At 46.5% G+C, this 22,210-nt stretch overlaps 1 long non-coding RNA gene across 1 annotated transcript in view; it reads right to left on the bottom strand.

Moving 5' to 3' along the window:
* Positions 1-2,978: 2,978 nt before the first annotated feature.
* LOC129486331 (uncharacterized) overlaps positions 2,979-22,210 on the bottom strand; it is a 49,507-nt gene continuing 30,275 nt past the window's right edge. Inside the window, exon 3 of the long non-coding RNA XR_008658928.2 lies at positions 2,979-3,210. This is a non-coding gene — a long non-coding RNA (uncharacterized lncRNA). The remainder of the gene's footprint in view (positions 3,211-22,210) is intronic.

Below are 22,210 nucleotides of genomic sequence, written 5' to 3'. Positions count from 1 at the left end.
CACCTGGTCTTGACTTAATTTTTTTTTTTTTTTTGAGACATAGTTTTGCTCTGTTGCCCAGGCTGGAGTGCAGCGGTGCGATCTTGGCTCACTGCAACCTCCACCTCCCACCTCCCAGGTTCAAGTGATTCTCCTGCCTTAGCCTCCAGAGTAGCTGAGATTACAGGCGTGCACCACCACACCCAGATAATTTTGTATTTTTAGTAGAGATGGGGTTTCATCATGTTGGTCCGGCTGGCTTTGAACTCCTGATCTTAGGTGACCCGCCTGCCTCAGCCTCCCAAAGTGCTGGGATTACAGGCATGAGCCACCTCACCTGGCTGGTAGGTGTGATTCTTGATGGCACACAGGAAGAAGACTACTCTGACTACTGAGTTGAAAATAGACTATAAAATAAGGTGGAAGAGGATGATGGCTCAGACCAGAGTGGTAATGACAAAGTGGGTGTGAAGTGGTCAGATACAGAATATATTTTGAAGACACTGCTTACAGAACTGACAGATTCTGTGGGGACTAAGAGAAAAAAAGTAGTCAGGGGTCATCCCTAGGTATTTGACTTGAGCAAAAAGGTAAATGGAGATACTGCTTGGAGAGAATTGGGTCCTAAGCAGGTCCAGGGGATGGTGGACAAGGAATCAAGAATTCTCTTTTGGACATATCAAGTTTGAGATTCCTATTAGACATACAAGTGGAGATGTCAAGTAGGCATTAGATATCTGAGTCTGGAGCTCAGAAGACAGGGTTCAAGCTAGAGATATAAATTGAGAGTTGTCAGTATTGATAGTACTTAAAGATTAGTGCTGGAGAACATAACTTAGAAATGAGCATGGACAGAAGACAACTCCCTGGGCATTCAACACTCAGAGGATGAAGCCATCCTCACAGGGTTAACAAGAATTCTGGACAGAAACACAGTTTAAGCATTAATCAGCCTGCACTCTGACCTTCTTCCTTATAACTGAAAGTCATGTAACACTAGATACTGACCATCTGCATCCTTGTTGTTCCTATAGATAGGATGTCTCACATTAGAATCATCAGGCTACTATTTAAGAATTGCTTAAGGAGGCGGAGCTTGCAGTGAGCCAAGATAGCGCCACTGCACTCCAGCCTGGGCGAAAGAGCGAGACTCCGTCTAAAAAAAAAAAAAAAAAAAGAAAAAGAAAAAAATTGCTTTAGTAGATCCTGAATTCCAGCAGAACAGCTGATACTAACTGGTTTAAAGACCCCACAGAGGAATCAAATCAGCATCAAAACAGTTTCTTCATCTCCCTGTCCCATAACTTCACCCTGCACTCTTCGACCAATCCACAATTTCCATACTTTGGCCCACTCCAAAACCGTTAAAAATCCTCGCCCCTGCCGGGAACGGTGGCTCACGGCTGTAATCCCAGCACTCTGGGAGGCCGAGGCGGGCAGATCACAAGGTCAGGAGATTGAGATCATCCTGGCTAACACGGTGAAACCCCATCTCTACTAAAAATACAAAAAATTAGCCGGGCGTGGTGGCAGGCGCCTGTAGTCCCAGCTGCTTGGGAGGCTGAGACAGGAGAATGGCATGAACCCGGAAGGCGGAGCTTGCAGTGAACCAAGATTGCGCTACTGCACTCTAGCCTGGGTGACAGAGCAAGACTCCCTCTCAAAACAAAACAAAACGAAACAAAACCCTAGCCCCAAATTCCTCAGGGAGATGGATTTAAGAATTCCTCCCATTTCCAGGCCGGGCGCAGTGGCTCACGCCTGTAATCCCAGCACTTTGGGAGGCCGAAGCGGGTGGATCACGAGGTCAGGAGATCGAGACCATCCTGGCTAACACGGTGAAACCCCGTCTCTACTAAAAATACAAAAAATTAGCCGCGCGAGGTGGCGGGCGCCTGTAGTCCCAGCTACGCGGGAGGCTGAGGCAGGAGAATGGCGTGAACCCCGGGGGGCGGAGCCTGCAGTGAGCCGAGATAGCGCCACTACTTTCCAGAGTCTCATTAGGTAATTGATGCTGATCACATTGCTTAACAGGGACCCATAAAATGCTTGCTATTTATATTACAATGGGTAGAGAAAAGGCTCAACTAACCAGATAATTAACAGATGATATGAGGGAGTAGGATGAAGGGGTAGAAAGAGGAAAGGAGACCTGGTGAAGTTTGCCTGTCTCTGCGTTTTAACTTTTTATTGGTGAAAATTCTTTGACCAGATTCAGAAGAGACTGTGCCCTGGTCTTCACAAAGCCCAAAGGTGCTCTTCCCAAGAGCAAGAGACTGAGATAAGAATTGTTATTTAATAGGATTTTCCACAGCTGGCTAAATCGTTTGCTAAATGAGCAATTTCAATCATCCTTTCTCTATCCACTAGCAGGGAGTTACGCTCATTTCTCCTCTATCCTGTACCCCCACCTCTCATAGCCTCACTCCCTCACCAGTTTTTAGCTGGAAAGATGGTCTGGTTGAGGTACAGAAGGCACAGATTGTAGCAAAACACTTTGGGCCAAGCTGAGTTCACCACATCATCAGGCTGTAAGAGTCAACCCCATTCCCCACCCTGCACACCCCACAGCACCCTTAGGGACCCATGAACACCCTCCATATGCCAGTCTCTCCAGAACAGAGGTCCCAGGGCAGGCCAACTCCCTTGATACTCACCAAGAAGGGTTGTAACACTTCCCACTGCAGAAAAGGGGTGGGAATGAGATTCATTTATTTCCATTATTGAGACTTTTCTTGGGGCTGTTTTATTCGGTCTTTTCAACAGGAGCTTTCATTAAATCCCATAAACCAAGGCATGTAAGGCATCCTCATAACCACCAGGTATTTGGAAGAGATCCTGGGGAGAAGAGGGAGATGATTTGGGGAGGTAAAAAGCCAGGCCATCTACCAACATATGGGCTGAAATTGTGGTTAATAGAGTATGTACCTGTTAAGTTAGAATTCATTTTTCCTGAGATTCTGCCTCTTGATTGGCCTGGGACCTCCCCACCCCTGGATTCACTTCGGCTTGCTCCATATGGATGCCTATTCTTCCTTTCTCCTCTTCCTCCTCTTCTCTTCTCTTTGTCCCCTCTTATATGCTTTTCTCTTCTCCATTTGCACTGGAATGGAGAGCTGGTATGGTGTCTTGGCTAAAGGCAAGAGCTTTCTCCCCAAATTGATCTACAGCTTCAACAGAATCTCTATCAAAATCTCAGCTGGTTTCCTTGCAGAAATTGACAAGCTGATCCTAAAAATTATATGGAAATGCAAGAGACCCAGAATAACCAAAACAATCTTGAAAAAGAACAAAGTTTGAGGATTAAGGCTTTCTTATTTCAAACCTTACTACAAATCTATAATAATCAAGACAGTGTAGTACTGGCCTAAAGACAGACTTGTAGATCAATGGAATAGATTTGAGGTGACAAGCGGTGGGTAGCACACACCTGTAGTACCAGCTATGTGGGAAGGTGAAGTGGGATGATTACTTGAGCCCCGGAGTTCAAGACCAGCCTGGGTAATATAGCAAGACCTTGTCTCTACAAAAAAAGAAATAATTTTTAAGATAACAAAGATAAAGATGGGCAAAGGATCTGAATGGACATTTCACTAAAGAAGATCTGCAAGGCTGGGCGTGGTGGCTCATGCCTGGAATTCCAACACTTTGGGAGGCCGAGGCAGGGGGATCACAAGGTCAGGAGTTTGAGACCAGCCTGACCAACATGGTGAAACCCTGTCTATACCTAAAATACAAAAATTAGCCAGGCATGGTGGCGTACACCTGTGATCCCAGCTACTCAGGAGGCTGAGGCAGGAGAATCGCTTGAACTGGGAGGCAGAGGTTGCAGTGAGCCGAGATCACGCCACTGCACTCCAGCCTGAGTGATAGAGGGAGACTCCATCTCAAAAATAAAAGTAAAAATAAAAAAAAGATCTGCAAATGGGCAATAAACACATAAAAAGATGATCAGGCCGGGTGCAGTGGCTCACACCTGTAATCCCAGCACTTTGGGAGGCCAAGGCAAAAAGATTGCTTGAGCCCAGGAGTTTGAAGTCCGCCTGGACAACATGGAAAGGCCCCATCTCTATAAAAAATAAAGAAATTAGCCAGATATGGTAGCATGTGCCTGTAGTCCCAGCTACTCGGGAGGCTTCAGCCCAGGAGTTTGAGATTGCAGTGAGCTATGATTATGGCATTGCACTACAGCCTGGTCAAAAGAGTGAGAACTTGGCCGGGCGTGGTGGCTCACTCCTGTAATCCCAGTGCTTTGGGAGGCTGAGGCAGGTGGATCACCTGAGGTCAGGAGTTCAAGACCAGCCTGTCCAACATGGTGAAACCCTGTCTACTAAAAATACAAAATTAGCTGGGACTGGTGGTGTGCACCTGTAATCCCAGCTAATTGGGAGGCTGAGGCAGGAGAATCACTTGAACCAAGGAGGCAGAGTTTGCAGTGAGATGAGATCACACCATTGCACTCCAGCCTGGGCAAAAAGAGCAAAACTCCGTCTTAAAAAAAAAAAAAAAGTGAGACCTTTTCTCAATAAAATTTAAAAAAAAATATATATATATATATATAATCAACATCATTAGCCATTAAGGAAATGAAAAGCAAAACATCAGATGCCACTTCACATGACTAGAATGGCTATAATTTAAAAGATAAATAACAACAAGTGTTGGAGAGGATATGAAGAAATTGGAATCTTCGTAAACTGCTAGTGGTATTACAAAATGGTGCAGCTACTTTGGAAAACAATCTGGCAGTTCCTCAAAATGTTAAACATAGAGCTACCATATGGCCCAGCAATTCTACACCTAGATATGTACCCAAGGGAATTGAAAACATGTGTTCACACAAAAATTTGTACACGAATGTTCACAGCAACATTATTCATCATAGCCAAAAAGTGGAAACAATCCAAATGCTCATCAACTGACGAATGGATAAATACAATGTGGTATAACAATGGAGTATTATTCAACAATAAAAACAAATGAAATACTGATACATGCTGCAACATAGACAAATCATGTGAACATTATGCTAAGTAAAAGAAGCCAGTTGGCCAGGTGTGGTGGCTCATGCCTGTAATCCCAGCACTTTAGGAGGCTGAGACAGGCGGATTGCCTGAGCTCAGGAGTTCACGACCAGCCTGGACAACACGGTAAAACCCCGTCTCTACTAAAATACAAAAAATTAGACAGGTGTGGCAGCGTTCGCCTGTAGTCCCAGCTATTCGGGAGGCTAAAGCACTAAAATTGCTTGAACCCGGGAAGCGGAGCTTACAGTGAGCCAAGATGGTGCCACTGCACTCCAGCCTGGGCGACAGAGTGAGACTGGGTCTCACAAAAAAAAAAAAAAAAAAAGCTGGGCACGGTGGCTCACGCCTGTAATCCCAGCACTTTGACACTTTGAGAGGCCAAGGCAGGCAGATCACGAGGTCAGGAGATCGAGACCATCCTGGCTAACATGGTGAAACCCCCTCTCTACTACAAATACACAAATTAGCCAGGCGTGGTGGCGGGCGCCTATAGTCCCAGCTACTCGGGAGGCTGAGGCAGGAGAATGGTGTGAAGCTGGGAGGCAGAGCTTGCAGTGAGCCGAGATCGCGCCACTGCACTCCAGCCTGGGGGACAGAGACTCTGTCTCAAAAAAAAAAAAGAAAAGAAAAGCCAGGGAGGAAAAGCCACACACTGCATGATTCCATTTATATAAAAAGTCCATGTCAGACATATCTATAGAGATGGAAAATAGATTAGTAGCTGCCTAGAGTTGGGGTAATTTGGGATTGACTACAAATGGGTATGAGGTTTCTTTCTGTGGTGATGAAAATATTCTAGGATTGGTCGTGTTGATGGCTGCACAGATCTGTAAATATACTAAAAACTTTAATTGTGTGCTTTAAATGGGTGAATTGTCTAGTATATAAATTAAATATCAGTAAAGAAATAGGCAACCCACAAAGTAACAAAAAATTCTATATGAAATTGTTACCACTAAGACGTCTAATAGTTGTATTTAAAAAATAATAATAATAATAGTTTTCTTGGTTTTTTGTTTTGTTTTGTTTTCTGAGACACAGTCTCGCTCTGTTACCAGGCTGGACTGCAGTGGCACGATCTCAGCTCACTGCAACCTCCACCTCCCGGGTTCAAGCAATTCTCCTGCTTCAGCCTCCCGAATAGCTGGGACTACAGGCGCATGCCACCATGCCCAGCTAATTTTTGGGGTTTTTTTTTTTGTTGTTGTTGTTGTTGTTTTTTGAGACAGAGTCTTACTCTGTCGCCCAGGCTGGAGTGCACTGGCTCCATCTTGGCTCACTGCAACCTCTGCCACCTGGGTTCAAGTGATTCTCCTGCCTCAGCCTCCCGAGTAGCTGAGATTACAGGCGCATGCCACCATGACCGGCTAATTTTTGTATTTTTAGTAGAGATGGGGTTTCAGCATCTTGGTCAGGCTGACCTTGAACTCCTGACATTGTGATCCACCCATCTCAGCTTCCCAAAGTGCTGGGATTACAGGCGTGAGCCACCGCGCCTGGTCTATTTTTGTATTTTTAGTAGAGATGGGGTTTCACCACGTTGGCCAGGATGGTCTCAATCTCTTGATCTCGTGATCCGCCCACCTCGGCCTCCCAAAGTGCGGGGATTACAGGCATGAGCCACTGCGCCCAGCCAACAGCTTTTTAAAATAAAACAAAAAAGTGAGGGCTTTGCTGTCAAATCTCAGTTCTGCCACCTGCTGACTATGTGACCTTGGACAAGTTACTTAACCTCACTGAGCTCAGTTTTCTCATCTGTAAAATGTGTATTAGGTCATTTTGAGGATTAAATACATGAATATGTAAAGACATCTGGCACATAGTAGGTGCTCAGTAAATGAAAACTATAAAGAAGAGCCAAGGAATGACAACAATTAAAGGAGGAAGAAAAAACAATATTTGTGGGCCAATGCTATATCCATACATTTATGCCTAACATTTGGCTGGGTTCTAAGGACGTAAGGAAGACCCTGACTGAGAAGCTGGAAGGCTGAGGTATAAGGCATTCCTGGAATAAAAATCCCCATAAATAAGCTAAGGGCCAAAACAGAGTCATGGGCAGGTTGTTCAGAGGCAGAGAGAAAGGCTTTGAAAGGGGAGGAGACTTTAAGAGTCAGCCAGGTGGAAAAGGGCAGAGTAGACCCTTGTCCCCTCCCCTACTGTGGGTGACCAGAAGGATATGAAACAGCCCTCTCTGGAGAAAACTGGATAGAGTTTACTCAGGACAGGCAGAGGCAGAAATCAGAAGAGAAATTGTAGGTCGATTTTTCATGCCAGGATGGGGAATGAAGCTGGCACAGGAGGTGGAAGATAAGGCCTGCCTCCCTGGCCTTGCAATAGGTGAACTGAGCCCTAGGAATTCCTGCCCTCTCCCCTGGACTAGCTCCCCTCGGCCCCTAAGCTCTGGATCTCCCTCTGCCTCCCACCAGTCCTCTTTTGGGGAACGGAACCCGATGCTCTGTGGGCCGAGCATGATGGCTCCAGCACTCCTCCCTCTAGTGACTCATTCCCAAGACTGGGGGTGGCAGGAAGTGCCAGGGCCCCAGAGTTGCAGCCCCATCTGGATTCTGGCTGCTTAGAGACATCCTATATTCTTCCTTCCTCCCCCCACCCCCGCCACCTCCCTCACTTTCAGCTCTGACTCTTGACATTTCTACATAAGAGACACCCACCTCCCCCAAATCTCTTCTTGCCTTTCTAATGCCTCCTACAGTCCCCTCAACTGCAGCCCCCAGGGGCTGCTGGGTTGAAGCAGCCTGATCCCAAGGGGGAATGGACACAACCCACATCTAAGGGCCCTTTCCTAGGAAAGGTAACCAGGCAAGTTCTGTATCCTCATGGCCAGATCTTTGACCAGCAAGGCACATGATCTAGAAAGCATTCTGATTGACACTTAAAACAACAAAATGGTTTTGCTCCATGCTAAGCTCTTCACAAGTCTGTCTCATTTATTCCTTACAACAACTCTAATATAGACACAATTATCATGGGCATCAGGCAAATAAGAAAAATGAGAGGAAATGTGAAAAGTAGCAGAGCTGGGACTTAAACCCAGGACCCACATCCTGGGCTTTTAACTGCCAGGCTCCTCTTCCTGTCTTGGGAACAGAGGGCAGTGTAGGCCTCTTTGAGCACAGCCCCCTGAGTAATCTAGGGCAGCACATGCAATCTTGAGGCCCTTGGCACAGCTGTTCTGGGGTCTGGTTTCAACTCTAGCCTCCCTTCTAGTTCTCCATCCCTTTGTGGACCTGCCCCATTCTCCGGGGTGGAAATGTGGAGGGCTACTCAGAGGATTCTCAGCCCCATCAACAGCTTATCTTCCTATTCAACTATTAGGACAAACAGACATCAATATGATTCCAGGGTTCCCAGGGACTACCTAGAAAGAGGGAATTCAGATAGTAATGCTTATAGGTGCAGGCAGGCAAAAGGAGGCTATAGATACCCAAGCACGGGGTTAGCTGAGGCTTGCAGGCAGAGCAGACATCTGTCAAATCAAAGAGGCATAGAGACAGCCCACATGACAATAGAAATAATGATACCCTTGAATTATGTAGCACTTTATAATTTCTCAAGCACTTTGCAAACATTTGATCCTCCAGATGACCTCCTAGGGCCCAAGGAAGCAGAAAGCATCTTTTATAAGCTGTCACCACCTGTCAAGTTGTCCCCCAAGACGGGGAGAGGCAGGAGCCAGGCAAGGCAGTGAGTGCGTTAACCAAACCCAAGCCACAGTGAGTAATTGATAGTTTTTATGGAGACTTTATCCTCAGACTCCTTAGATATCATATTTCCATTAGATTACATTTACATAGCAGTGCAGGGTGAGAGACCCTGATAAATCTTCTCAGAGGCATGGGGATGAATACTGTGGAAATGTACTTTTGTTGACAGCAATTTGTTTTACTACACTACTGCCCTTCAGTCTAGGGAAGAAAGAGCAAGGCTATTGCTTTATGGAGGGAGGGAAGTAGGGAAAGGAAAAGGGGAGGTATATAAAGATCGGAGATCTGGAACAAGAGGAATGAATGAGAGGGGAAGAGACAGGGCTCCGAAAGGGAGAGCTTTAGGCAAGGAGGGCAGAAGGAAAGGACAGGAAAAAGGAAAACTAGGATGGGTGTGGTGGCTCACGCCTGTAATCCCAGCACTTTGGGAGGCTGAGACAGGCAGATCACCTGAGGTCGGGAGTTCGAGACCAGCCTGATCAACATGGTGAAACCCCATCTCTACTAAAAATACAAAATTAGCCGGGTGTGGTGGTTCATGCCTGTAATCCCAGCTACTTGGGAGGCTGAGGCAGGAGAATCACTTGAACCTGGGAGGTGGAGGTTGCGGTGAGCCAAGATCGTGCCATTTTACTGTAGCCTGGACAACAAGAGCAAGACTCCATCTCAAAAAAAAAAAGAAAAAGAAAAAGAAAGAAAAAAGGAAAACTCAGTAGCCAAGGGGCTAGTGGTGAAAGGAATGGATGATTCTGCAGGAAATGTGGCTTGCTGCTGGGGAATAGCCCTTGGCTGCAAGGATGAGCAAGATTCAGACGTCTTTTCGGTGGGTGCCAAGCTCTTCTTGTCTTTATAGTTGGTCAAGAGAGATTGGGAGAATAAGTAGAGTCACAGGTCACAGGGGTCCTTTTAAGCCTACTTTTGAGGTGGGATCAAAAGCCTCTCTGGATCTCTTCCAGCCACATCCCACCATTCTCCATCAACCTTTATCCAGAGAGCACATGGGCTCTAGAGCCATCAGGACTGAGCTCTACCAAACCCTGGGTCTGGATCCTTCTCATCCAGAGGCTTAGGTTCTGCCACTAACTTAGCTGGATGGTTTTAATCCTCAAAACTCTCAGCCTTGATTCTTGGTTTCTCACTTTTTTTCTTTTCTTTTCTTTCTTTTTTTTTTTTTTTTTTTTGAGACAGGGTGTAGCTCTGTTGCCCAGGCTGGAGTGCAGTGGCACAATCCTGGCTCACTGCAACCTTCTGCCTCTCAGGCTCAAGCCATCCTCCCACCTCAGCCTCCTGAGAAGCTGGAACTACAGGTGTGTGCCACCATGCCCGGCTAATTTTTTGTATTTTTTGTAGAGATGGGGGTTCCACCATGTTGCTCAGGCTGGTCTTGAACTCCTCAGCTCAAGAGATCTGCCCGCTTTGGCCTCTCAAACTGTTGGGATTATAGGTGTGAGCCACTGTGCCCAGTGGGCCTTGGTTTCTCTATTGGTGAACTGAGAATTTGTGGTCAGGTGTGGTGGCTCATGCCTGTAATCCCAGCACTTTGGGAGGTGGAGGTGGGTGGATCACTTGAGGTCAGGAGTTTGAGACCAGCCTGGCCAACATGGTGAAATGCCGTCTCTACTGAAAAACAAACAAACAAAATTAGCGAGGCATGTTGGCGCATGCCTGTAATCCCAGCTACTTTGGAGGCTGAGGTAGGATAATTGCTTGAACTCCGGAGGCAGAGGTTGCAGTGAGCCAAGGTTGTGCTACTGCGCTGCAGCTTGAGTGACAGAGCAAGACTGCATTTCAAAAAAAAAAAGAGGGGGGTGGAATTTGCTTACTTATCCAACAAATATTTACTGATTATATGCCAGAAATTGTGCTATGGGGTTGTCTATTCAACAGAAAACAATATACACAATAGTTCTTTCCTTCAAAGAGCACACAATCCAACGATGGTAATAAAACAGCCTCTAAGAAATGGACCCTGCCTGCACTAGGATAATAATGATGAGAGTAGCTGTCTGCCAGGCACTGTGCTCAGCGCTTACATCTATTAACTCCTACAATCCTCACGGCGACCTGGTGAGGAAGGTCCTGTTAACTGCTGTCATTGCCCAGGTGAGAACACCTTAGTTGGGGGGCAGCCTCTTGGACACATCCCATCGTTTTACTGTTTCATTTTCTTCATTGTATGTGCTGCTGTCTAAAATGGGCTTATTAACTCACTTATCTGTTTATTGCCTGCTCACAATTATATCCGCAGCACCAGGCCGGGCACAGTGGCTCACACCTGTAATCCTAGCACTTTGAGAGGTCATGGCAGGTGGATCACTTGAGGTCAGGAGTTGGAGACCAGCCTGGTCAGCCTAGTGGAAACCTCGTCTCTACTAAAAATACAAAAATTAGCCAGGGATGGTGGCACATGCCTGTAATCCCAGCTACTTGGGAGGCTAAGGCATGAGAATGGCTTGAACCCGGGAGGCGGAGGTTGCAGTGAGCTGAGATTGCACCACTGCACTCCAGCCTGGGCAACAGAGTGAGATCTTGTCTCAAAAAAAAAAAAAAAATTATATCCCCAGCACCTTGAACAGTCTCTGACCCAAAGTCAGTTCTTAATAAATATCTGTTTAAGGAATGAAGGAATGGAAGGATGAGAATCTCACGGGGAGCCATCGCCGCCCTGCCTCTCCTGCGGGGTGCTAGTGAGGGTGAACTGAGCACAGGTGCTGAAGCTGCTATATCGCCCTGTAGAAACAAAGGGGACAATGATCAGCTGGCATTAATTTCAGAGAAAATGCATTTTTTCCTTACTACTCTTCAGCTGTTTTCTTTTTTTTTTAAATAACTTTCCTCAGACATTCTGCCCCTTCCTGCCACGATTCATTCTGCATCCTCTAATAGTGTTGTCCTAGTTTTTCTAGCTCTCTGTTGTCCTTTTGGCTTTCCTGCTTCTTTGTTTCTCTTTCCCATGTCTCTCTGGAGGGAAAGCTCACCCAGCTGAATTGTAATTGGTGATTTCCAAGGCCAAGAGGAAGTTCATTCTCACACCAAAGTCTTCTGCCGGCAGAGGGCACTTTTCTCCATCTGTAAAATGGGCGGAGTATTTTGCAGGGTTTTTTGAATCAGTGCTGGTGAGTCTGTGGGAGAGGGGCCTCAGGACCACAGCACTCACATTTACCCTGTAGCCAGAGGCTTGCCAAAGCCTCTGGCCACAGGAGCTCCATACTCCAACAGAACGATTTCCTCTCCCTCTGTATGTGCTATTTAGTGTTACTTACAGTAATACTAGTTCGAGGATAAAAGGCCTCAGGGTTTTGAGAACTCCTCAATCCACTGCATGGCAGGGTCTGCTGGGGGTATAACCAGCAAGACCATGAGTTAAGTGCAGGAGGGGCTTGTCACATAGGACCAGCCATGTGTCGGGGTAAATGGAAATGTAGGTCTTGAAATTCAGACAGCTCTGAGTTTGACCTGGCTCAGCCACCTCCTCCGAGCCTCATAGAAGGATGATTGCTGTTAAAGTGGGCACAGAAACACCTCTGGGCTTTTGTGAATGCTATACTTTCTGCCTAACAGTCCCTTTCTCTCTTCTCCATTTAGCTAACACTAAGTCTCCTCTTTGGTACTTTGCTCAAATCAGGAATTCCTCCCAGCACCCTCAGAATCCCTATGCTGAACCAGCTGTAGAACTTAGCCATGCTGGAATTATTTCTTGCAGGAATGTCCAACCCACCCAACTCAGCACCTCAAAGTCAAGAAATGAGTTTTCTCTTCCTTAAAAGCCCTGAGCCAAGCCACATACTGAGCATAAAAGAATAATGTTCAAACCCAGAGATGCTCATTTCCTCCTCTTGACACGCTGCTCCTTGCTCTATTGTACTGAGCGCCCACTATGCATCAGGCACCCTAAATGTGTTGTCTTATTTAATCTTCATAATGGCCGTTTAGTTAGAGATTAAATTAGATAGTAACCATTATCTCTCACCTGGACTATGGAAAGAGCCTCCTGCTGAAGGAACACTGAGTTTTTCCTCATCTTACATGCAGCTTCCACTCTTGCCACCTATAGTCTATTCATACAGCAGTCAGAGTGATCCTTTTATTTTTTATTTTTTATTTTTTTTGAGACAGAGTCTTGCTCCATCACCCAGGATGGGGTGCAGTGGCATGATCTCGGCTCACTGCAACCTCCACCTTCCAGGTTCAAGCAATTCTCATGCCTCAGACTCTTGAGTAGCTGGGATTACAGCTGTCCGCCACCAGGCCTGGCTAATTTTTTTATATTTTTAGTAGAGACAGGGTTTCACCATGTTGGCCAGGCTGGAGACCTCAGGTGATCCGCCTGCCTCAGCCTTTCAAAGTGCTAGGATTACAGGCGTGAGCCACTAGGCCTGGCCGAGTGATCTTTTTAAAATCATGTCTTGACTGGGTGTGGTGCCTCACACTTGTAATCCCAGCACTTTGGGAAGCCAAGGTGGGTGGATCACCTGAGGTCAGGAGTTCGAGACCAGTCTGGCCAACATGGTGAAACCCCGTCTCTACTAAAAATAGGAAAAATTAGCCAGGTGTGGTGGCTTGTGCCTGTAATTCCAGCTACTTGGGAGGCTGAGGCAGGAGAATCGCTTGGATCCAGGAGGTGGAGGTTGCAGTGAGCTGAGATTGCACCACTGCACTCCAGTCTGGGTGACAGAGTGAGGCCCCCATCTCAAAATAAATAAATAAATAAATTAATTAATTAAATAAAATCAAGTCTCTGCTCAGAGCCCTTCAATGGCTCCCCATTTCACCCTACCTAAAATCCAAATTCCTTACCATGTCCTACAAAACCCCACATTAACTTCCTTACTGTCAGTCCACAGACTTTGACCTCATGCCCTAACACTCTTCCCCCTTGCTCTCTCTGGCAAGCCACATGGGATTTCTGACTATTCCTCAAACGTTGCTACTCACACTCCTGTCTCAGGTCCTTTGCACTGGCTGTCCCCTGTGTCTACAAAGCTTTACCCATGATACCCCCATAGTTTGCTCCTTTCCTTATTTCAAGTCTTTGTTCAAATGTCACTTCATTAGGGATGTCTTCCCTGACCCTTTTGTGGTGTTTTTAAAATATGCCCACAAAGGCCAAGAGTGGTGGCTTATGCCTGTAATCCCAGCACTTTGGGAGACCAAGGTGGGCAGATTGCTTGAGCCCAGGAGTTCGAGACCAGCCTGGGCAACATAGCAAAACCCTATCTCTACAAAATATATATATATAAAAATTAGCCAGGCATGGTGGCACATGTCTGTAGTCCCAACTACTCAGGAGGCTGAGATGGGAGAATCACTTGAGCCCAGGAGGTTGAGGCTGCAGTGAACTGTGTTCATGCCACTGTACTCCAGCCTAGGTGACCCCCCAAAATAAATAAATAAAGCCTACAAAGTGATCCCCGAAAATAAGCACATTAAATATGCCCACAAATTCTTTGATACTCCTTCCTTCAAGAGGTAGAACTAACTCCGCTCCCCTTAACTGTTATATGTACTTACTGACGCCTTTCTAAAGAATGGAATGGAAGTAATGGTGTGTGACTTCTAAGACAAAGTAACAAAAGCCATTGTGCTTACCCCGGTCTGCTCATGAGAAAGCATCAGACAAACCCAAATTGAGGGATGTTCTACAAAAGATCTGATCAATACTCTTCAAAATTGTGAAGGTCACAAAAAAGATGGACTGGGAAACTGTCACAGATTAAGGAGACTACAGAAACATGATGACTAAATTCAACATAATATCCTAGATGGGATCTTAGAACATAAAAATAACATTAATTGAAAAACTGATAAAATCTGAAAAAAGTTTCGTTAACAGTAATGTACCTTTTTTTTTTTTTTTTTTTGAGACAGGGTCTCACTCTGTTACCCAGGCCGGAGTGCAGTGGCGCAATTTCTGCTCACTGCAGCCTCTGCTGCCCAGGTTCAAGTGATTCTCCTGCCTCAGCCTCCCGAGTAGCTGGGATTACAGGTATGTGCCACCACATCTAGCTAATTCTTATATTTTTAGTAGAGACAGGGTTTCACCATGTTGGCCAAGATGGTCTCAATCTCCTGACCTCGTGATCCGCCAGCCTCTGCCTCCCAAAGTACTGGGATTACAGGCGTGAGCTACCATGCCCGGCCCCCAGTGTTAATTTATTAGTTTTGGCAAATGTACTATGGTTATGTAAGATATTAACATTAGAGGAAAGCTGGGTGAAATGTACATGGGACTATAGAAACTCTGTATACTATCTTTGCAACTTGTCTGTGAATCTGAATTTACTCCAAAATGAAAAGTTAAAGAAAATGCATTGTGGCTTCCTCCTTGCCCTCCTTCTTGGAGAATATGCTGCCATGTCATAAGTACACTCAAACAGTCCTGTGGGAAGGTCCACATGGTGAGCAACTGAGGCCTCCAGCCAATAGCCATATGAATGAGCTGTCTTGGGAGCAGATCCTCCAGCTCTAGTTAAGCCTTCAGATAATTGTGATCCTAGCTGACAGCTTTTTTTTTTTTTTTTTTTCAGACAGAGTTTCTCTCTTGTTGCCTAGGCTGGAGTGCAATGGAGTGATCTTGGCTCACTGCAACCTCTGCCTCCCAGGTTCAAGCAATTCTCCTGCGTCAGCCTCCTGAGTAGCTGGGATTACAGGCGCCTGCCACCACACCCGGCTAATCTTTTTAAATTTTATTTTTAGTAGAGACAGGGTTTCACCATGTTGGCCAGGCTGGTCTCGAACTCCTGACCTCAGGTGATCCACCCACCTTCGCCTCCCAAAGTGTCAGGATTATAGGCATGAGCCACCATGCCCGGCCACTGACGTCTTTTTTTTTTTTTTTTTTTTGAGGCAGAGTCTCGCTCTGTCACCCAGGTTGGAGTGCAGTGGCGCGATCTCGGCTCACTGCATGCTCTGCCTCCTGGGTTCACGCCATTCTCCTGCCTCAGCCTCCTCAGTAGCTGGGATTACAGACGCCTGCCACCATGCCTGGCTAATTTTTTTTTTGTATTTTTAGCAGAGACAGGGTTTCACCGTGTTAGCCAGGATGGCCTCGATCTCCTGACCTTGTGATCCGCCCACCTCGGCCTCCCAGAGTGCTGGGATTACAGGCGTGAGCCACCGTGCCTGGCCACTGACATCTTTTAACTACAACCTCAAGAGAGATCTTGAGTCAGAACCACCCAGCTAACTCCTGCTGAATTCCTGACCCTCAGAAATCATTGAGATAATAAATGATCACTGTTGTTTTAAGCCTTTAAGGTTTATTTTATTTTATTTTTTTATTTTTTTGAGACAGGGTCTCACAAAATCTCAACTCACTGAAATCTCTGCCTCACAGGCTCTAGTGATCCTCCCACCTCAGCCTCCCGAGTAGCTGAGACTACAGGCCCACACCACCATGCCCAGCTAATTTTCGTATTTTTTGTAGAGACAGGGTTTTGCCATGTTGCCCAGGCTTGTCCCAAATTCCTGGACTCAACCCATCTGCCCGCCTCGGCCTCCCAAAGTGCTGGAATTGCAGGCATCAACCACCACCGCTGGACTCAATTCCCCTTTCTGCCCTTAACTTTCCTAATATCTCTTGCCACGTGATATGTGATAAGTTTGTTTATTAACTTCTTTCTCCACACTAGAGTTTGAGCTACATGAGAGTAAAGTCTTTGTTCTGTTTGTGTCTCCAGCATCTACACTGTGCCCAACATACAGTAAACATTCAATAAAGGATAGTTGTATTTATTATCATTAGATAACAATGTTAGGTAAAAATTCATTTTCTGCCCTCACCTGGAAAAAAAACCCAGCCCCTGAGGTTGGGGGATAAATGATGGGGCGAATGTGGGTGAGGCAATGTGGCCCTGGGAAATGTGAGCAGAGATGAGTCTGAAACTCTGAGTTCTGGGTCTAAGTTCCTCATCCACTGAGAGACCTTAAACAAGCCTCTTCTTCCCCCTGGGTCTCCATTTCCGCTACTGCAAGATTCAAAGATTGGAATGACCTACAAAATCACTAAGATTTCTTTCAGCTCTAATAATCAATGATTCTAGCTGGGCACAGTGGTTCATGCCTGTAATCCCAGCACTTTGGGAGGCTGAGGTGGAAGGCTTGAGCCCAGGAGTTCAAGACCAGCCTGGGCAACAAGGGAGACCCGGTCTCTACTAAAAATTTCAAAAACTAGCCAGACATGGTGGCACACGTCTGTACCCCAGCTACTGGGGAGGCTAAGGTGGGAGGATTGCTTGAGCCCAGGAGTTCAAGAGCCATGATTGTGCCACTGCACTCCAGCCTGGATGACAGAGTGAGACCCTGTCTCAAAATAATAATTATCATCATCATCATCATCATCATCATCGGTGATTCTAAGGATGAGCCAGGACAGAGAGAAGCAAGGAGAGCTCAGTTCTGGAGATGGAGGAAAGGAGAGGGAGTGAAGAATCTAGGCCAGATGCGGTGGCTCACGCCTATAATCCTAATACTTTGGGAGGCAGAGTCGTGCAGATCCCTTGAGGTCAGGAGTTCGAGACCAGCCTGCCCAACAAGGCAAAACCATGTCTCTACTAAAAATACAAAAATTAGACAGGTGTGGTGGCACATGCCTGTAATCTCAGCTACTTGGGAGGTTGAGGCACAAGAGTCGCTTGAACTTGGCATGTGGAGGTTGTAGTGAGTCAAGATCCCACCACTGCACTCCAGCCTAGGCAAAGGAGCAAGACTTTGTCTCAAAAAAAAAAAAAAAAAGAAAAACTACTCTCCCTCTCCTTTCCTCCTTTTCCTCCACGTCCAGGGATCAAGCACAACCTGACTCCATTCATGTTGTGCTCATCACCTGGAAACCCTTTCCCATTTGATAATCTCCTCTTTTTCCAAGACCAAGCTCCCCTTCTCTGTGAAGCCTTTCCAGGCTCCCCTAGGCTGGGTTAGCCATACCTTCTTCCTGGCTTCCACAGTCCTTTGCACATGTCTTTCTTTCTTTTTTTTTTTTTTTTGAGATGGAGTCTCGCTCTATCATCAGGCTGGAGTGCAGTGGCACGATCTCAGCTCACTGCAACCTCCACCTCCCAGGTTCAAGCAATTCTCCTGCCTCAGCCTCCCGAGTAGCTAGCACTACAGGCATGCGCCACCACGCCCAGCTAATTTTTTTTTGTATTTTTAGTAGAGGTGGGGTTTCACTATGTCAGCCAGGATGGTCTCGATCTCTTGACCTTGTGATCCACCTGCCTCAGCCTCCCAAAGTGCTAGGATTACAGGCGTGAGTCACCGTGACCAGCCCCTTTGCACATGTCTTTCTAAAGCACTTTCCAGATAACTGGACCTTTGTATCCTGGTGCTTTAGTAGAGGCTCCTAAAAGGAAAAAGTGGGTATTTGGGCTACACTCCCAGGCTTGCAGTTACCTCCCAGGGAACTTGGCCCCTAATGGAAGGAAGGAGGGAGAAAACAGGGAAGGAGGTAGAAGGCCAGGGCTATGCTGGGGCTTCCCTAAACCTTTCCACTTTCCTTCTTCTCTTCTAGTCTTAGCCTCACTACCACCACAAGCCTGCCCAAGACCTGCCTGCCCGTCCCTCTGTCTCACCTAAGCACTCTGTCAAATGTTTATTTGAGCCACATTAACTTTCTTGTGCGCCTCCTTCTCCTTAGTGCATGGTGCTCCTCTCACAATATACATACTCTGAGTTCCTTCCTAACCCCTGCTCTAGGGCTCTGAAGGCTCCTTGATATTTGGTGCTGAAGACAGGTTTGAGGAGCCACTTTCTTTCCAGAAGAACAGCATATGCAAAGGAAAGGCTTGAAAAGCATAGTATGTTCTGGGAATCACAAAAGGTGATAAAACAGTCTGTAAAGTGAGGTTGTGAACAGTGGGTGACAAGGAAGGACAGGTAGGCAGGAACCAGCCTTGGTGGAGGGTTTTGCTTTGTAGGCTATGGAAGCCATTGAAGGATTTGAGCATGCTGGAACTCACTCCCTTTCCACTCAGTCCTTGCTGCTTTGCACAGCCTGTCTCATCTGGCTCATACCAAAATCTTAGTAACACCAAAGATTTCTTGAGAGCCTTCACTATGTCAGCTTTCTGTTCACATTACCTCATTTCAAGCTTTTAGTACCCATGGGTGATGAAACGGGTTCAGTAAGTTATTTGCCCTAAATCACAGATCAAGGAAGAAGCAGAGCCCAGTTTTTTAACCATTATACTAATTTTGGTCTATACTCTCTATCCATTTCTAACTCTCTTCTTTGGAAAACAAATTAGATATTTTTCTTTCTTCTTTTTTTTTTTTTTTTTTTGAGACGGAGTCTGACTCTGTCGCCCAGGCTGGAGTGCAATGGTGCAATCTTGGCTCACTGCAACCTCTGCCTCCCGGGTTCAAGTGATACTCCTGCCTCAGCCTCTCAAGTAGCTGGGATTACAGGCGCCCACCACCACGCCCGGCTAATTTTTGTATTTTTAGTAAAGATGGGGTTTCGCCATTTTGGCCAGGTTGGTCTTAAACTCCTGACCGCAGATGATCCACCCGCCTCGACCTCCCAAAGTGCTGGGATTACAGGCGTGAGCCATTGCGCCCGGCCACAAATTAGAGATATCTATCAAGGCACCTTTGAGATCTGGAGGCAGAAGAGGAAAGATTGAGTCCTGGGGCTGGGCAACTCTGCAGGAGGGACTTCCAGGTTCTGATGGGGTCCATCTCACTCAGTCTTACCCACCTCTTTGTGCTTGGCAGATGGTCTCTCCCCATTCTCCTTACTTATTTTCTTAGTTCACTTGCTTACTCTCGTTTCCAGGCTCTACTTCACTTCCTTGGACATTGTTTGCCCTTGTGTTCTGACTCCTGGGTGATATGTGTGTTCTGAAAATGCTTGGATGGATCGTGACCCTCTGGAACCCCTCTGGGTATTTTGGGTAACTGCAGAAGATGGTCATACCTTCTCTCTCCTTCCCCAGCTCTAACAAAACGGCTTTGGCTTCACCCTGGGCTTCACAAATTCTTCAGCAAAGGTTGGCTCTTTCCTACCTCATCTCTAAATACATAATCACATGTGCTTCCCAGAACATGCCAAGTTCTTGAAACCTTTGTATGTATATTTTCTCTGTCTGGAATGCCAGTATTCCCCCTACGTTTTAGACCAGGCAAATTCCTAACTATCCTCAATCTCAACTCAAATATGACCTCTCTCCCCACCAACATCATCATCACTCAGATCACCATTTCTTGCCTGGACTACTCCCTAACTCATCTCTAGGACTGCCACTCTGGCCCAACCCCATCCATTTTTCATACTGCACCCAGAGTAATCCTTTCAGAGACAGGGTCTGGCTTTGTCACCCAGGCTGGAATGAAGTGGCATGATTATAGCTCACTGAAACCTTGAACTCCTGGGATTAAACGATCCTCCTGCCTCAGCCTCCAGGGTAGCTAGGACTACAGGTGCACGCCACCATGCCTCACTCTTTCAAAAAAATTTTTTGTAGAGTAGGGCTCTTGCACTGTTGCCAAAGCTGGTCTTGAACTCCTTGCCTCAAGCAATCCTCCTGCCTCAATCTTCCAAAGAGCTGGGATTGCAGGCATGAGCCACCTCACCTGGTCTACTTTCTAAAATGCAAACTTGATTATATCACTCTCCTTAAAACTCTTAAATGGTTTCCCCTGCCCTAAAGGTAAAGTCATGACCCCTTAACCCAGTTTGGGCTCTTCTACCTCACTCCCACACACTTCTCTTGCTTCTTGTTTTCTGGCCCCACTTACTACCCTACTGGTACCTCAGCCAGATTTCCTGACACATTTTCTCAGCTCCTTGAAACCTGCCTCTCTTTTTTTTTTTTTTTTTTTTTTTTTTTTGAGATGGAGTTTCACTCTTGTTCCCCAGGCTGGAGTATAATGGTGCGATTTCCGCTCACTGCAACCTCCGCCTCCTGGGTTCAAGTGATTCTTCTGCCTCAGCCTCCCAAGTAGCTGGGATTACAGGTGCACGCCACCATGCCTGGATAATTTTTTGTATTTTTAGTAGAGATGAGGTTTCACCATGTTGGCCAGGCTGGTCTTGAACTTCAGACCTCAGATGATCCACCCACCTTGGCCTCCCAAAGTGCTGGGATTACAGGCGTGAGCTACCGTGCCCGGTCTGAAACTTGCATCTCTTGACCCTACATGATGTTCCCTTGGCTTGGAACTCTCTCTTCTTCTCCCAGCTAACTTCTACTGACCCTTCAGGTAGGTCTTAGCCTGAACTCACTTCACTATATGCCCTTCCCCAGACTCATTGAGCTGCCTCTGCTTCCTGCTTTTACTGCCCAGTATTTTTCCCAAAACAGCAGTGATCCTGTTTGTTAACTGCTTATTTATTTACTCATATGTCTCCCACATCCAACTGGGAGCTCCTTGAGGACAAGGGCCTACCTTATTCCTTGCTTAGCCCAGAGTCTACTAGGGTCTTTATGAATAATTGTTGAATTAGCGAGTGAACTAAGCATTCCCTGTCTTCACAGCACATACTCAGGCACTGCTGCAGCTTCTACCATCATTCTCATAGTTACTGTTCCAGATCATAGGTGACTGATTGTCTGGGTGTTCTTCTCTTTATGGACTGGGATTGCACCTTTAATGTTTATACTCCTGATACTTTTTTTTTTTTTAGACGGAGTCTCGCTCTGTCGCCCAGGCTGGAGTGCAGTGGCACAATCGCGGCTCGGCTCACTGCAACCTCCGCCTCCTGGGTTCAAGTGATTCTCCTGCCTCGGCCTCCCGAGTAGCTGAGACCACAGGCACATGCCACCACACCTGGCTAATTTTTTGTATTTTTAGTAGAGACGAGGTTTCACTGTGTTAGCCAGGATGGTCTCGACCTCCTGACCTTCTGATCTGCCCACCTCGGCCTCCCAAAGTGCTGGGATTACAGGCGTGAGCCACCGCACCCAGCCCTGTACCCCTAATACTTAATACAGTGCTCAACATTCATCTTTCCATCCCCCACTTATTATTTTTTAACAATTATTTCTTGAGTGTCTACTGTGTGCTAGATATGGTGGGTATAGCAGTGAACAAGGTAGATAGGGCCCTGCCCTCAAGCTCACATTCTAGTGGCAAACAGTGAGTGAACAGGAGGCTCAGTGGACCTCAGCCCTACTGGGAAGCCTCTGGAGTATTTCCTGTCAGGAGCTACAAAGCAGGGAGTACAGGTTCTGTGGGGGGAGAATAGATTTTCTTGGTGACCTCTGGACCTCTATTTGTCCAGGTCTCCTTGGGACTGGCCATCAGGTATCAGCAGCAGGGAGGGAAGAAACCAGGAAGGGAGAGAGAGGCACGTACAGACAAGGTCTGAGTCCCTAAAGACAGGGAATTGTGTGTGGCTCAATGCCCATGGCCACTTTGCCGAGGCAGTTTGGTAATCGGCTTTCTTTCCTACACTGGAGCAGAAGAAAGAAATAGAGCCATACAGTGAGACGTAAAAGGATAGAGATGACAGAGGAAAAAGGAAGGAGAGAAAAAATGGAA

Source organism: Symphalangus syndactylus, chromosome 7 (genome assembly GCF_028878055.3).
Source record: "Symphalangus syndactylus isolate Jambi chromosome 7, NHGRI_mSymSyn1-v2.1_pri, whole genome shotgun sequence".
Lineage (NCBI taxonomy): Eukaryota > Metazoa > Chordata > Mammalia > Primates > Hylobatidae > Symphalangus > Symphalangus syndactylus.
This window is presented reverse-complemented; position numbering and strand designations above follow the sequence as displayed.